At 39.6% G+C, this 17,631-nt stretch overlaps 1 non-coding gene across 1 annotated transcript; it reads right to left on the bottom strand.

Annotated features, from left to right (window-relative positions):
• Nucleotides 1-1,184: 1,184 nt before the first annotated feature.
• LOC125096520 (U4 spliceosomal RNA) lies at nucleotides 1,185-1,331 on the bottom strand. The gene has a single exon (XR_007126218.1). It is a non-coding gene; the product is annotated as a U4 spliceosomal RNA (small nuclear RNA).
• Between the last annotated feature and the right edge of the window lie 16,300 nt (nucleotides 1,332-17,631).

The following is a 17,631-nucleotide window of genomic DNA, read 5'->3' as shown; positions in this document are numbered from 1 at the left end:
TTAAAATAATTTAAAAGTTAATAGAAAGGATCAACAAATCTAAAATTAATTCTTTGAACAAAGTAGGTAAAATTAATAAACTCAGATTAAGTTTGAAAAATGAGAGAAGTGTAAAGAAACCATATAAGAAACGGAGGAGGAATATTGTTAAAGATGAAGCCGAACATTTTTAAAAAGAATATGAGACAATATTATGATTATTTTAATCCTAAAGGATCCCAAAAGAAATGGGGGAATAAAGGAATTTGAGATACTACTTCCCCCTTCAAATGCCCTGACATAAAGTGATCAGCTTCTGTTTAGAGCTTATATACCCAGAGAACTAAAGACTGATTTCCCTGCAAACAAATTTAAGCAGAATTCCTATAGATTACAGCAGTGGTCAGTGGTACCCTCCCACAGCCTGTACTTTGAGCTCAAGAGCAAACTCAACCTTTTCCTATTTTATTGGTGGCATAACTGACAAAAAGAAAACCAAGGGAAAACGTGCCCTCCTCTTAAGAATTATCAGATTGGGGCGCCTGGGTGGCTCAGAGGGTTAAAGCCTCTGCCTTCGGCTCAGGTCATGATCCCAGGGTCCTGGGATCGAGCCCCACATCAGGCTCTTTCCTTGGTGGGGAGCCTGCTTCCTCCTCTCTCTCTCTGCCTGCCTCTCTGCCTACTTGTGATCTCTCTCTGTCCAATAAACAAATAAAATCTTTAAAAAAAAAAAAAAAAAAAAGAAAGAATTATCAGATTGCGCGAGGCAGCAACATTAATGATGGTCATTATTCTATTTGCAGTCATACGAGATGGAAATGGAGTGGGAGATTGGGAATGAATGGGATTTATTTTGTTCACTATGTCCGTTGTCTTCCTTTTTTTTTTTTTCTAGTTTGACAACTATACTTTCAAGCCAAAATGAATTTATAATTAACGTGATTCTATTCTAATGGAAATAGTGAACATTACAGCTTGGCTTACATCTATTCTTGGCTAGAAAAATAGGTCACTATTTAAACTGCATTTCCTTCCAAACAAAGTATTGTGAGGATGCTTGGTTAACTTTTTATTAGGTTAAAAACACATTATTCATTTTTAAAAAATACATGATTAAGTCTTTTATAAAAACTCTAAGAAGCTTTAAATATTGAAAATTGAAGAAGAAAGAAAAAGACACTGGGTTTACACAGAGCCTTTCACTTAATGAACTTATTTTACAAATTTATACACATTCATTTTGGCAAACATTCAACCTTCTTCCTTTCAGATGAAATGCTGCTGCTTTCAATTAGCAATAATCGCGCCTCGGATAAACCTCATTGGCTACGATACTGCCACTGCGCAAAGCTATGCTGCTGCTTTCAAATATGGGGGTTTTGTGGGCAGAACAGTTTCTGGGATGTTTGATATAAATACGACCACATTTAGATGGTTCATAGATAAAGGTGAACACAGCATGGAGGCAGGTGGGATAAAGGGGCCACAGCCTAGTTGTGCCTGGGGACACAGTATCATATAAGGACAGGTCCTGGACTTAGGGTTCAATGACCACCTCTGCTTCTTACTAGATGCTTACCTGTGGCCAACTCCTTAACCTTCACTATGCCTCAGTTTCCCCATCTATAAAGCAAGGATAATAATAGTACCTGTCGCATAAAGTATCAGAGGAACCAACTGACGTAGACATGTAAATCTTTCAGCGTAGTGTGTAATATGGCAAACACAGTAAATATCTGCCATTATTATTGTTGATTTTATCAGAATCATCTTGTAAAGCAGTCAGGACCTAGCGGATGATCACATGGGGAATACCACAGAAATGGGCCGTATCTGATTAACTGTGCTTCTCATATTCTATATGACACATGGCTAGTATTACTGACTGTATTTGATTAAAATGGCCACAGAAACACCTTGTGTGTCTAAAAGCATATTTTTCATGGTGTTCTTTCTGTAAAAACTTTTCATCATGAAGGGGTACAATTCCTCGTAGTAGAACTTGGTCTAGAAGATGACGGTCTGAGGGGAAGGCTGCTATTTGACACCTGCTGTGCCCAATTCAGTATCCTGCACAGGCTGCTCCTGGATCACCACTGGGAGGGGCAGCTGGGACATTCATGCAGGCACAGGAGTACAGAAATAAAGGGCATTTTGTCTGACCATCTTGATAGACCCAGCACAGCACTGCAAAGAATTCCAAAATAAAATTTCAACAAGAGCAAAGTCGATAGGAAGAAACACAGATGATAAAGCTAACCAACCCTGGAGTCGATAGTAATCCACGGAAAACTCCTTCCTTCCTACGCCAGAGAAAGCACCTTCTTTCCCACCCTCATCACCACTCTGCATACTCCAGAAGACTAGCAGGGGACTTTGAGTGTGAGTGGGGGAAGGGAGGGGCAGAGGGAGCAGGAGCACTACGGCAGAGAACTCCCCCTAAACACGGAATTCAATGTGCGATGACGTGGATGGAGCTCAAGGGTATTATGCTGAGCAAAACAAATCAGTCAGAGAAAGACAAATCCCATGTATCTCACTCACATATAGAATTTAAGAAACAGTACATATGGGGCGCCTGGGTGGCTCAGTGGGTTAGGCATCTGCCTTCAGCTCAGGTCAGGATCCCAGGGTCTTGGGATCAAGTCCCACACTGGGCTCCTTGGTCACTGGAGAGCCTGTTTCTCTCTCTGTCTGTTGCTCCCCCTGCTTGGGCACTCTCTCTCTCTCTCTGACAAATAAATAAATAAATAAGTAAAATCTTTTTAAAAAAAGAAAGAAAGAAAGAAAAGAAACAGAACAGATGAATGTAAGGGGAAAACAGATACAGAAGCAAGGGAAGAAACCATAAAAGAGATATAACTATAGAGAACAAACTGAGGGTTGCTGGAGGGGAGGTGGGTGGGGGGATGGGGGCTAGATGGGGGATGGGTACTAAGGAGGACATTTGTTATGATGAGCACTGGGTGTTGTAGGTAAGTGATGAGTCACTAAATTCTATTCCAGAAACTAGTATTACACTGTATTACACTGTTAACTAAAATTTAAATAAAAACTTGAAATTTTGAAAAAAATTTATATATAAAAAATTTATATATATACACATATATATTAAGTAATACACAAAGAGAGAGAGGAAACTCAAAATGCCTGAAGTTTTCAAAGATTTTTCAGGAATCAAACCTTCCACCTACCGATGGACCCTATTACTGAAGTAAATACTGAATGGCAATTGGAAAAATATGCATTCTCACACACGCCCATTTCCTATCTCTTTAAGATGTGCTGTGCTTTTTAAAAATATTCCGCACCAACCCAAGGAAATGGGTTCAGTGTCTCTGATGAAATGCCTATGGCTCGCCACAGTCTTCATCAACACGGGTGTACCATCACTGATGGATTCTTCGATGTCTCTAACATACCCACCCACCTCGAAATCAATCACTCTAGCCACTGAGCAGTGGTAGCTGAGGCATGGCGTGGTAGAATGTTCTGGAGGAGAGACAGCACAACCCCAAGAGGTTATCTTTGTTCTGCCAGAGGAGAGTAGGCTGAGTGTTGTGACAGAGAACAGAGGGGTAGGACAGACCGGCAAAAGGGAGGAACACATACATCAGGCTAGAAGAAATTTGGGTAGTGGGATGGGTCGGAAGAAAATTCATGAGGAAAAAACTCAGTGCTGAAACTATCAACTCCAACCTGACCCACATATTTCTCCTCTTAAGGCCCTTCTTCCTACCTAGTCTCTGAGGAATCACTCCCCATTCCCAGAAGCCCCCCAGATAGTGCCTTCTGCCTATTACTACAGCCTGCAATACTGTTTCCCTTCCTAAACTTCTAGGCCTAAATTAAGAAGTTTCTCCCTCCCACATGCACTATGACCACACGCCAGGCTCTGCATTACCTGGGATTTGGGTAAAATCTTAGCAAGGACTTTCCTGATGCATATACGCAATGCCCAGACAAATCCATACCTAAATTTCAATTATTGAAGAAAGCAAATACATAGCTTACAATTTAAAGTTGGTCTCTATTGCAGATTTCTTGCTAAGGCAGCGAAAACAATTATTTCAGAAATTTCAAAATCATTGTTAAGTCATAGAAGATTAGAAATTTCCTAAAATAAAACGACCTTGGCCCAACATCTATTAACATGTGGCCATCCACTTAAGAATTCTAGCGAACTCCAAGGCTTAGCTTTAGTATCTTCTTACAAGTAGGCCAAACAAGAACTTATTTTCATTTCCAACATTTTAATGCTTTTAAAGAAGCATTTTTTTTCAGTTCAGTTTAGATGAATAACAGAAAAGGCCATGAACATCTCTAGCTAAAAACTCCATTTTCTCAAAACATGGTATGATGAAAACAATGTCATTGTGGTTAGGCCCCAGAACATTTTTCTTAGCAACTTTTTTTTTTCCTAAAACCTAGGTGTAATGAGAAAGAAATATTATTCATTAGGTTCTTTGGACATTTTACCAAAAGCCTTGTTTTCTTTTCCCCATTCACAGTTTACATGGGAGGCAGGGCAGCAGGTTGGGGGAGGGGCGGGCAGAGCAACAATTCCTTAAGCATTTATCTGATTTCATGCCTGCCCCTGGGTGAGGATGGATGACATTCTTCGCATTACATTTGTGCTTGTGCGTAATTATAAAGGCTGTTGCTAATTGTTCTTATGATCTCCCATATCTTCCTTGTTTTTTAAGCACCAGGACAGGAAGATTTGGTTCACCTGGAAGAATCAACAGTGTACGTGTTTCTGGTTTACCCCAGAATTTTACACTGTAAAAGCTACTGCTGTTTTGAGTCCCAGAATGTGTTCTAACAGTGTGCATTATTGATGCCTAATACCCAGACAAAGATTAGATTGTTATAAACTGTATAAATTAATTTCAGGGGGGTCAGGGTTGTAGTTGATTAAGTCCTATTGGACAGACATGGTGCCTCAAAACGTGGACACTGTCCCACCAATAAGCCCTTAGCATGTACTCAGAAATAGAAGATGCACATTGGGAGAGTGCATTATTTAAGTTAAATAAGGCTAAAAATCCATGGGTATATTTTAATTATACTTCACAGAAAATGTTTTATTAAAAATTTAAAGATACACTCATTAGGATGGTTAATTTTTTTTTTTTAAGAAAGAAAGAAAAAGTATTGGCGAGGATGTGGAGAAATTAGAACACTTGTCCATTGTTGGCAGGAATGTAAGATGGTGCAGCTGCTATGGAAAACAGTTTGGAGACTCCTCAAAAAGTTAAATATAGAATTACCATATGATCCAGCAATTCCACTTCTGGGTATATACTCAAAAGAATTGAAAGCAGGAGCTCAGCTGAACACCAATGTTCATAGCAGCATTATTCATGAACTATAACCAAAAGGAGGAAACAACCCAAATGTTCATCAATAAATGAATGAATACACAAAATACGGTGTCTATACACAATGAAATATTACTCAGCCTTAAAAAGTAATAGAGTTCTGGTACATGCTGCACATGGATGAAAACATTACGCTAAGCGAAACAAGCCAGCCACAAAGAAGAAAGTACGGTCTGATCCTGTTTATGTGAGATACCCCCGAGAGTCAAATTCATAGCGTCAGAAAATAGATTGCAGGTTACCAAATGCTGGGGACAGGGAGGAACAGGGAGTTACTGTTTAATGGTCACAGAGTTTCGGAGATGAGAAAAGGTTCTGGAACCAAACAGTGGTGAGAGTTGCACAACATTGGGAACGTACTTAATGCCACTGGATTGCACACTGAAAAATGGGTGACGTCGTAAGTTTTATGTCATGTATATTTCACACAATAAAAAAAAGCGGCTTTTAAAATTTTAAAGAAATGCAATACAGCTTATGCAAAATATAGTAAAATGTCACATACATAGTGAATCTTTTCCTCTGTTGCATAGAAAAAGGACACAAAGAAGGAGGCTGGAGAACCCCACTAGCCTAGACTATGCCACGGACTGACCCCAAAAGGCCAGAACATCTTCTCAGGTCAGTCCAAAGCATGGCAATGTCACACAGGAAGAACATTTTTTGACTGGCCCATATTTCCCTTTCCAGACAATTGTTGCATTATCCTGACTACACAACCTAAGTGTTAAGAAACGGATGCTGTTGCTCTGAGACATAAATTATCCCACCTTATCTTTTTCCCTCATGGTGATTCAGTCAGGGAACATTATAATCCATTTGTTCAACTCTTTTCTTTTCATCCCATAAATGTACAACCACCCACACTGATAAACAAACACATTTTGCAGAAAATTAACAGATCGAAGATCATGCGTACTAGCTGTGTAATTTTGTAAAGCCGCCTCCTAAAACCTTGGTTTCCTAATCCATGAAATGGAAATAAATATGCTGACACCCCAGAGTCAACCTAAGAATAAAATGAGAAGGGGCGCCTGGGTGGCTCAGTGGGTTAAAGCCTCTGCCTTCGGCTCAGGTCATGGTCCCAGGGCCCTGGGATCGAACCCCGCATCGGGCTCTCTGCTCAGCAGGGAGCCTGCTTCCTCCTCTCTCTCTGCCTGCCTCTCTGCCTACTTGTGATCTGTCAAATAAATAAACAAAATCTTAAAAAAAAAAAAGAATAAAATGAGAAAATGTGGAAAGCACCCCCATCCCCCAACACATTATGAGGCTCTAAATGACTTTTGATTTACATGAGTGAGTGAATATAAATGAAGCAACTGGAAGAAAATAGGGAGAGAGGAACATTAGGACTTTCTTCAAGTAACCATATCCACACATGATTTATCTGATCTGTGGGAGCTTTCATGCAAAATGGGTGTGGAGATTTACAAGATTGGGCCTGAAGTGAACTGATGCACTCAGACATACTATATGTTGTACTAATTCTAAAATAATCAAAGCAAAAATAAACAAAATGACACCCGTAAAATACACAGACAAGATGATACAAGAGAAACCACATATAATTGGGTAATAACCACCACAACTGTGACTAGTATGCAATTGTGAATCACAAAACATTTGTTTGCTATGGTTTCTTTTTTTCTTTTTCTTTTTTCTTTTTTCCCCTTTCATGGAAAAAAAAAGTTGGTTTTTCTTCAAAATACAAACACTGGTTTGTGGGTTTAGAGGTTTTTTTTTTTTTTTTTTTTGACTCTTTGTGTAAAAAGGTCAGAGTGACTATCAACCCAAGTATGAAAGGGTAAGTTTTCCGGCTCTGGAAATTTGACAAAAGAAAAAAAGAGACCACCTTGTATCACTGAAGACAGAATAAAGAAAACAGTGCATGTTTCCAACTTGCAATGTCATAAGGAATTTTGATCATTTTGGCACTGGTGTTGGAGAAAACGTTGTTCGTGTCTGTTGTTTTCCTGATCCTTTAAAAGTTATTTTCTTATGTCTAAATGAGAAAGGAACATATCTCCCCTGAAAAGAATTATTAACACAAAGGCAAACAATCTGTTGGATTGCTTTACGGTAACTTGACTAAGCTCAGTGGGTGTACAATGAGAGCTATATGAAAACTCACGTTGCATAATGGTAATGGCAGCCTGAACAGTGCTGAGGAAGCAATATTTTGCTCAGATCCATGGCAATGTCCCAGTCGTCACACGTACAGAACAAGCCTCCTGAACATTAGGTCATATTTACCTCATCAGGTAAAAGTCAGAAAGGATACCTGTAGGTCACTACAGCCTGGGAGTAAATGAATTTATTTTTAACTCACTTCTCACTCCTTTAAATATTTAATTTAGCTCTGACCACTAAATTACATTTTCTCAATAATCTGTATGTGGGTTCATAAATATATATATGTATATATAGATATATAAAATACATATAATACTATAGAATACATATGAATAATACTCTGGAGGAAATAGATATTTCTTGCCTGATTTCTACATGATTTTTTCACAAAACCAATTCACCCATATCTGCTCAAGATAAATACTAAAAGGTAATAAATATCTACTTTGATCAGAAAGTACACATACTATCAGGTTCAACGATATTATTTAAATGACTGAAATTATAACCCTGTTACCCATCAAAAAATAAATACAAAGACTTGTTTTTTAGATGGCAGCAGCTTTTAAGAGAAAATTCTTAAAGAAAGGTAGCTTCTCTGTTAAACAACTTTTTTGTTTTAACAAAAAGATGGAAGAAACGTTCAGGATTTCATCGATATGTGTAGGCTTTGTTATTAAATGAAGATAGGATGTGAAAAGAAAAATACTTGTAATATAGTTACATTCTTAAGGCAATATTTAGAGAAGAGTAGAATCAGCTAATGGAAGTGTTTAGAAAGGAAAGTAAGATCCCACTCTCAGCATCAGAGTGATGCTCTGATTGGGGTACTAGTTATAAATCTTCCTCATTCACTAAATATCCTTTTTTTTTAATCATTTCCTCTTTTTCCCCCCCATAAAGATTTTATTTAATTGTCAGACAGAGATCACAAGTAGGTAGAGAGGCAGGCAGAGAGACAGGGGGAATCAGTTTCCCTGCTGAGCAGAGAGCCTGATGCCGGGCTCGATCCGAGGACCCCGAGATCAAGACCTAGGCCGAAGGCAGAGGCTTAACCCACTGAACCACCCAGGCCCCCCCATTCACTAAATTTCTTAATGGAGATGGTAGTTCTACACACTGGCCTCAAGCTACATTAGAGAAGAAACTAATAATAAAACTAGTAATAGTGATAATATCTTGCATTCATGTAACCACTACTTTTCTCATAGTAGAAAATCAAAATTCTTTCATTTATTTGGGCTCAAAGTGATGGTAACACTTAATAATAATAGCAATGAGGGTATAACATAACCTTGCCAAATTACTGTGTTGCACACCTAAAACTAATGTAACATTGTGTGTCAACTACACTTCAAATGGAAGGAAAGAAGGAAGGAAGGAAGAAAGGAAGGAAGGAAGGAAGGAACCAGTAGTAATAATAATGAAGGAACGGGTTACTTCTTAACAAGTACAAGGTCTTTTAAGGTATTTTTAGTTAAGAGACAGATATTACTAGTATTCTGCCTCTTTTAAAACCGAAAAGAGAGGGGCATCTGGGTGGCTCAATGGGTTAAACATCCACAACTCTTGATTTGGGCTCAGGTCATGATCTCAGAGTCCTCAGATCAAGTCCTCTGTTGGGCTCCGTGCTTAGCGGGGTCAGCTTGAGATTCTCTCTTCCTCTCGCCTGCCCTTCCCACCCCACCCCCTACCATGTGCTCTCTCTCTAAATAAACTAATAAATTAAACCTTAAAAAAAAAAAAAACTAAGAGATAAACAGATATAATAGCATCTATTATACATCTCTTCTTTGAAAAACATAATGCTCTAGTGGAAAATCTCATAATGGAAGAGATATTTAGGTTATGGAGAAGTTATGGACTCTTCTTCCCAGGAGCCAAGAAGCGAGATTCTGTTTAGCCAGAATACTGGTTCTCAGTCAGGACATTTGGAAATACCTGGAGGCCTTTGTGACTGTCACCACAGGGATAGGTGGCCTGGGTCTTCTGGTCTCCTGGTATCTATTGGGTAGAAGAAGACAGAGATGCTGCTAAACATTCTACAATGCCCAAGACAGCCCCCGCAGGAAAGGGTACCCAGCCCCAAACACCAAAACCCTAAGGTTGAGATGCTTTTATTGAGACTGGGATAGGACAGGGCTGAGTAAACTTCGCTATAAAGGGCCAGATAATTCATATTTTAGGCTTTCCTGCCTTCACAGTCTTTGTCACAACTATTTAACTGATTCTATACCACAAAAGCAGCCACAGGCAAGAAAAAATGGGGGCAGCCCTGTGTTAATAAAATTTTATTTATAAAAACTAGGTGGTAGGATCCATTTGGCTCTCCTGCCTTGGTTTGCTGACTGCTGGTATAAACTCTTTCTCTCTTATAGAATCCTCTAATTTTTATTTCTGGAATTGGAAAGAATTCCAGTATTAAGGATGACTTTTTGATAGTAGGAGTTTAACTTTAGGAATCACATTCAATATTGGAGGAAGTCTAATTCTAGCAGCAAAACAAAATCTGCACACTGGCGGTTACTTTTTTTTAATTTACTCTTTACTTTGAGAGGAAATAACTTTTCCATTGATTTCATTTATAGAACAGATTTAAGGATGAGGCAACTTGGTCCCCACTCCCACCACCCCTCCCCCACTCTCCTAAAGCCAGCGAATGAACACAATAAAGTAGATCTATGCACTGGTTCTCTAAACCGAAGATTCTTATTCTGTAGGCCATGGTGCCATGGCAAGTCCCCAAAAAGATTGAGGGTCTTCTAAGTTTGCTGAAATTCTGTGTAAATTACTGTATGTATACATGTGCATTCTCATGACATCCTAGACCTTTTGGAAATTGAAGGGGATCCACAGCTAACTCACGAGAGGGAAGGCCAAAGCAATGTTTTCAAGAATGGACTACTTCTCTGAGGCTCCCAGGGTCCTTGAAAATCACTGCACAATAGCAGAATGGCTCTGCGTCTTCGACAGACTGACCCGGTTGCTGTAGATTACCATGTAGTGTCTGATCAACTGTGTGAAACTTGGCCTCCAACTTGGTCAGATGGCAAAGGTACGTCTCTGAATCTGAAGTCTGGGTACCTGTTTAGTACCTATTCTTTTTTTACTGCCTTGTTCTAAAAACCGTCCAAGAAGGCTTTCAAAGATAAGCTTGTCTAGTGACATAATGTATATTTTTAAAAGATGAGAAAGAGAGAGGCAAAGGGAAAACATGCAGGGACAGAAAATGGAGCCAATAATAGAAAAGTTTCTCTGACAGACTCCTTCACATATCCTATCAGACGTGTCATTCAACTTCTTGGTGCTTCTGTGGCACAACCTTTAGGGATGAAATCGATGACTTCTACATGGCATTTTCCTTACAGTCAGGATTTATCAGTGGTATAGTAATCAGTCAACAAACATTTACTAAATCTCCATTGTGAATATAGCATTTTATTAGGTGGCACGATGAGTCAGAATTAAGAGTTTCACCCACTGAATCATTAACCTCACTTCCGGTATTAAGTGTGCTCTTTTGGGAGGTTCTTATCATCTGGTTCTGCATTCTTTGGCTTATGAAATCAGACTTAAATTATACCCTAACTAAAGATAGTTCATACAAGGTGCCTCAGAATGAGAAAAAAAAAAGGGGGGGAGGGGGGTAATAGTGATAAATGGGAGAAGGAACGGAAGAAACAGTGAACACTTTGATTTCAAAAAAAGAAAACAGTGACTTGCAAACAATGTTTCTTTTGGATATTACAGAACACTAGATTTGAAAAATAACACGAGAAAGAGATCTAAGGTGGGAATGCCATTCGGCAAACTTTCAACACAGGTTATTGGAGTCATCAGCCTGGGGAAAAATAAACAATGTTCTTTTCCTAGGGGAAAGCATTTCAGGGAAACCAGGCAAGAAGAAAGAGTAAAGAATTTCTCTTTTGAGGCTTGAGCTGCCGAGGGAACACAGGACCTTGTCCGGCCAAACGCTTGCTTCCAAGACGATGCCTCTCTTCATCAAGGTGACCCGTTTGAGTTTGGAGCTGGCGTGTGCTTGGCTGGGGAGCCTTCCATCCACACCGCACACTAAGGCACAATCTGAATACTTTGCTTTTTGCTTTCACTGCATAAAGTTGAACTGCTGAATCATCACGATGCTCGTGGAGTATATAGGCACAAATCTGTAAACTCTGGGACACGGCTACATCTTTGTGCTGCACAACAGGGAAGGCGAACCGCTCCGAGCAATGAACACTTCGTCTCTATTTTTACGGTTGTTACCATGTAGTCACAAACAAAAATTGATGATGAAAGAATTAAGTTAATCTATCTCACGCAATATCATTAGTCACTTCCTAGGTTCTGGAGCTCCCCAAAGCAAAGAGAGAATAAAATTTCAAAATATGACATTGCTAGTCGGTTTCATAGATATCAAGTTGGTACAGGCGCATAAATCAGAATGTATTCAAAGGAGGGAGCAGATGTTTGAATTATTCCAACAAAGTGAAATCATCTTCTCTCTTACATGCTACAAATCGACAGCCTTTTCATGAGTATGAAAGCCGAGGAAAGGATTAGGATTCCTCATTTATGTGGTTTATATTCCCTTTGAGGTTTGCACCCAAAAGTTGTAGGAGCTGAGGACACTGGGCTATTTCCATAACAGTGCCTGTTTGTGGCAAGCAAGCCCACTGCATACTGAGGCAGAAGTAGGCAAAAACTAGCCCACTGAATTTTTTTAATTATGATCGTCTTCCTTCTTAGCATTTGAGTTGAAGTTATCCTTCCGGCCAAAATGAGGAACATGGGGGAGAGGAAAAAAAAATTAATAATGTGTAAAGACTCTAGGAGGCCCCAGAAGAGGCCTTCATTTGAGATTATTTTCCAGCAGACCTTTCGTTTTGTTTTGGTTTAGTTTTGTACTTGGCTTCCTCACAAAACCTGGCTGGTGGATGTTCACACAGTGCAGGCGCATGAAGGCAAATGGCTGTTAAGATGAAACTGGTGGGGCACCTGGGTGGCTCAGTGGGTTAAAGCCTCTGCCTTCAGCTCAGGTCATGATTCCCAGGGTCCTGGGATCGAGCCCCTCATCGGGCTCTCTGCTCCGCAGGGAGCCTGCTTCCCCCTCTCTCTCTGCCTGCCTTTCTGCCTACCTGTGATCCCTGTCTGTCAAATAAATAAATAAAATCTTTAAAAAAAAAAAAACAGAAAGATGAAACTGGTTTTGTCTGAAAGATATACAGTGAATAAGTAGTGCTATTGCTAAAGAGTTGTTTCCCAATACTTCTCCCGGTGGGAATGTCTATCTATTTTGTCTACACCCTGTCACAGGAGATTCGAGAGAGCAGAGCTCGCGTCTGATGCATCACAACTCCCAGCATACTTTGCATACAGAAGCCTTAACAATTAGGGATAAACTTGGGCTTTCCTACCACGCAGTGGGCAGCTCTCTGTTACAGGGACCGCACATCAATCCATAAGACTCTCCTTTGAAACGTGAGGAAATGATCACCTTTTTATAGAACTGAATCACTATAAAAACAAAACCCTGATCAAAAAATCTCCAGTGCCAAAAAATAATACCATAAACTGTCTTAACTTCTGTGTTCTAACGAAATGTTAGAATTATACTCCAGTGGAATCTCAAATCTCTGAATGAATATATAGTAATGCAGATTAAACACTGAACAAGGGGGGCACCTGGGTGGCTCAGTGGGTTAAAGCCTCTGCCTTCAGCTCAGGTCATGATCCTGCGGTCCTGGGATAATAATATTATATATTATGTATAATATATATTATATTATATTATATTACATTATATATTATATTATATTATATTATATTATATTATATTATATTATATTAACATTATCAAATATTAAGCAATAAATGTCTGAGCAGGGGCGCCTGCGTGGCTCAGTTAGTTGAACGTCTGCCTTCAGCTCAGGTTATGATCTCAGGGTCCTGTGACTGAGTCCCACATCGGGCTCTCTGCTCAGCGGGGAACCTGCTTCTCCCTCTCACTCTCTTTGAATTATTCCAACAAAGTGAAATCATCTTCTCTCTTACATGCTACAAATCAACAGCCTTTTCATGAGTATGAAAGCTGAGGAAAGGATTAGGATTCCTCATTTAGGTGATTTATATTCCCTTTGAGGTTTGCACTCTCTATGTTCTCTCTCAAATAAAATCTTTTTTAAAATAATAAAAAGAGTAAATAAATGAGCAGCAAAATAGATATTTCATAAATTATTATTTCACCCAAACTGTTAAAATGATGGGGGGGGGAATAACTTTATTCTATCTATAACATCAAGAAAAGAATAGGATTCTGAAGTATGTTTTAAAAATATAAGAGGGGCGCCTGGGTGGCTCAGTGGGTTAAGCCGCTGCCTTCGGCTCAGGTCATGATCTCAGGGTCCTGGGATCGAGTCCTGCATCGGGCTCTCTGCTCAGCAGGGAGCCTGCTTCCCTCTCTCTCTGTCTGCCTCTCCGTCTACTTGTGATCTCTCTCTGTCAAATAAATAAATAAAATCTTAAAAAATATATATATAAGAAAATTACCAAATATCAAACTACAGTACTCTCTCCCCTGGCTTCAGTTACCTACGGTCATCCACAGTCTGGAAACAGATGACCCTTCTTCTGACATACAGTCAGATTCCCCCTCACTTCATCTCATCATGTAGGCATTTTATCACCTCACATTACCACATTACCACCATCATCAGAATGAATACAGTTTAAGATTTTTTTAAGATTTTATTTATTTCTTTGACAGCGAGAGAGAGCGCACAAGCAGGGGGAGGGGCAGAGGGGGAAGCAGATTCCCCGCTGAGCAGGTATCCCTATGCAAGAGTGGATCCCAGGACTCCGGGATCACGACCGGAGCCAAAGACAGAGGCTTAACCAACTGAGCCACCCAGGCATCCTAGTTTAAGATATTTTGACAAACCACATTCACATCACTTTTATTACAGTAAATGATTATAATTGTTTATTATCAGTTAATGTTGCTAACCTCTATTGTTGCTAAAATATATATAGGGTTCGGTACTATGCACAGTTTCAGGCAATGTATCCTTGGGGATATTGGGCCATATCCCCCAAACATAAGGGGAGACTACTGTACCTTCAACTGGAAGAACTCCATAGATAAACATTATCTTTCCTACTAGCTGTATGCATCATCAGAGTTGGAGTTATCTTTTTAAATCTTTGTATCTCTGGTGCCAGCTCATCTCAGATACATATTAGCTGTTCAGAAATCATTTAATAACAAGGTGATAAATGAATGAATGACTAAGGGGTCAACTAAAAGAATATCCTTCATTTATGAAAATGCTACAGTAGCAGTAGAAGATCCACTCTGATGTTCTCTTTCAACCTCAGGCATCATAGCTCATCTAGTCAGTTCCAGCTACACTCTTCCGCCAAGGCTACCCTTGCCAAATTGACTGGATAGGATTGGGTGGCAATTCGTGACTAAAGCTAACCCGAACAGACCCTACAAACTTTGTCTCCTTTGGAGCTTTTGGGTATTGGTTTGTTAGGGCAAGTGTAGAGTCGGTCTTCCTCTGGGTGCTGTCTTCTCTGGTTTCCCCGGGGTGGCGTTGTGATCTCCCCTTTCTGGCAGGGCTGGAACTCCAAGCTCTCTTGGCACACCCTTCCTTCAGCCTGCTTCATCCTGGCCCAGTCTGCACCTAATCTGGTAGTGGTTACTCTCAAGGGTCAGGGGTTCTTACTCTGCACACAGGAATAGCTCAGCCCTCAGCCTTGCACTCCTGGGCGATGCCGACGTGGACTCCTGGGATCGCCTTGCTTTCTCATTTCTGTTGCCCTGATGTATGGATTCCAGCCATTTCAGCTTTTCCAAACTCTGACCTCTGTCTCTTTAGCTCAATAGAATCACCATGCTCAGCTCACACTCCAACTCTCTGCAATGCAGTAAGGAAATTATCCCCAACAGAATGAGGGACTGTGAGGTATACCTCTTAAGTTTTCTTCCCTAAGAGTTGACTGCCCAAAATCAGTGAACGTTTCACCCAACATTCCAGTTGTTTCTAGTGGGAATGCTAGTTCAGTACCAGGTACTCTGTCTTGACCAGAAAAAGCACTGATTTTAACAGAATGGAATGAAATGGAATGGAATATTACAGAATGGAAATGATTGGAATGAATAGAATAGAATAGAATAGAATAGAATAGAATAGAATAGAAAATATGGCAGCATGTCTCTAGTAAAGGTAAATACTGTTTTGTGCAATTTTGATTTCAGTTAAATAAATCTATATCTATAGTTATATAGATATATTTTGACATCCAGTCAAAATTTTAAAAAAATTTCTTATTGTGACTCATAGTCAAAACGAATTTTAAAATTCACTGAATCAGATCAAATTCCACAACCTCGATTTCCTTCATATACAGTTGAATTCATTTCAGACAGCATGTCAATTCAAGAAAATGAGGTATTTATCCATACATTCAACAGAAATATTACGAAGTACTTAAATAAATTGGCTTATTCTAGGCGTAAAAGGAAGGGTTTTTATGTGGGAAAATAAACCCACCGCTCTCTCATTTTAATATCTTTTAATGATTCTCTGTCATCTACACTTGTGCCTCTCACATTTCCACAATCCTATGAATCTCCTTGGGATCTTGTGGCGATGAAGCCTGATGCACTGAACTCGGCACATGAGGTTCTGCGTTTCTGACCAGCTTCTGGGTGATGCCAGTGCTTCTACTCCACGGAACACAGGGTGACAAGAATCTAGAGCAGAGGCCAGCAGACTCTGTGGAGAGCCAAACAGTCAATATTGGAGGCTTTTAAGCCATGGGCAGTTTTCGTTTCTCCTCATCCCCATCCTTCTTCTAAAGCAATTTCTTTTCAATGTAAAAAACCTTCCTTAGCTCATTGGCCCTGCAAAGCTGGACACTGGCCTACAGGTTATAGTTCGCTGATGCTGACCTAGAGCAGCCCTGGCTAATAGAAATATAATGCGAGGGGCACCTGGGTGGCTCAGTCTGTTAAGCAACTGCCTTTGGCTCAGGTCATGATCCCAGAGTCCTGGGATCGAGACCCGAGTTGCATCGGGCTCCCTGCTTGGCTGGAAGCCTGCTTCTCCCTCCCCCACTTCCCCTCTCTCACTGTCTCTCTCTCTTTCTCTCTGTCAAATAAATAAAATCTTTAAAAAAAAAAATATATATATATATATATAATGCGAGCACTTAACGTAGTTTTAAATTTTCAAGTAGCCACATTTTTTAAAGAAGTAAAAAGGAAAAAAAAAGAAAAAGGAACAGGTGAAATTAATTTTAATGATGTTTTATTTAAGCCAAAATACTAAAAATAATATTTTTCTACCTATAACGAATATAAAAATTATTGATTAGGGTATTTTACTTTTTTGTCAGACTAAGTCTTTGAAAATCAAAATGTATTTTACACGTAGAGCATAGTCTGATTTGGACTAACCACATTTCCAATGCTCACCAGCCACGTGTGGCTACTGGCTACTGTACTGGACAGCGCAGATCGAGGAGAAAAAGCTCAAAATTGTTTCTTTGGCATATGATGGCACTGTATGTTCTTCCCCTGCTAACCTCTCCAGCTTCAAGTCCTACCTCTCAACCATGTACATTTGACGCTCTCGTCTTGCTATACGAGTTCCATGCCTTGACTATATTGTCTCCTCTAATTAAAATGCCCTCACTTTACCTGCCCCCATCCTGAAAACTTGACTCGCCCTTTCTTTAAGCTGACATGATTACGGTAGCATTACACACATTAAGAAAACACTAGAAACTTATGGGGAAAAAATGCATAAGACCACCTCAGTGCTGATGTTATTATTTCAGAGTCCTAATTTTAAATTATTGAAAAATTTATCAGGTAATTATTACTTATTTTTAATATTAACATTAAGAGTTACTCTAATATTAACATCAGTGTTCTCTAGGGAGGGAAAAACTTGTTTTTCTTCCCTTCGTGAAACAGAACCTTTTTTCTGAAAGCACTTACAATGTATTTATTTATCACCATGGCATCTCTGAGTATGTTTCATGTCACTGCTTTTATTTAATAGTCATGGAAGCTAATCCTTTCAGGTGGCTAAATGGTCTTGCCATGAGCTTGATAAATATA

This window comes from Lutra lutra, chromosome 3 (assembly GCF_902655055.1).
Source record: "Lutra lutra chromosome 3, mLutLut1.2, whole genome shotgun sequence".
Classification (NCBI taxonomy): Eukaryota; Metazoa; Chordata; class Mammalia; order Carnivora; family Mustelidae; genus Lutra; species Lutra lutra.
Note: the sequence above shows the minus strand (reverse complement) of the source record. Positions and strands in the feature narration are given on the sequence as shown.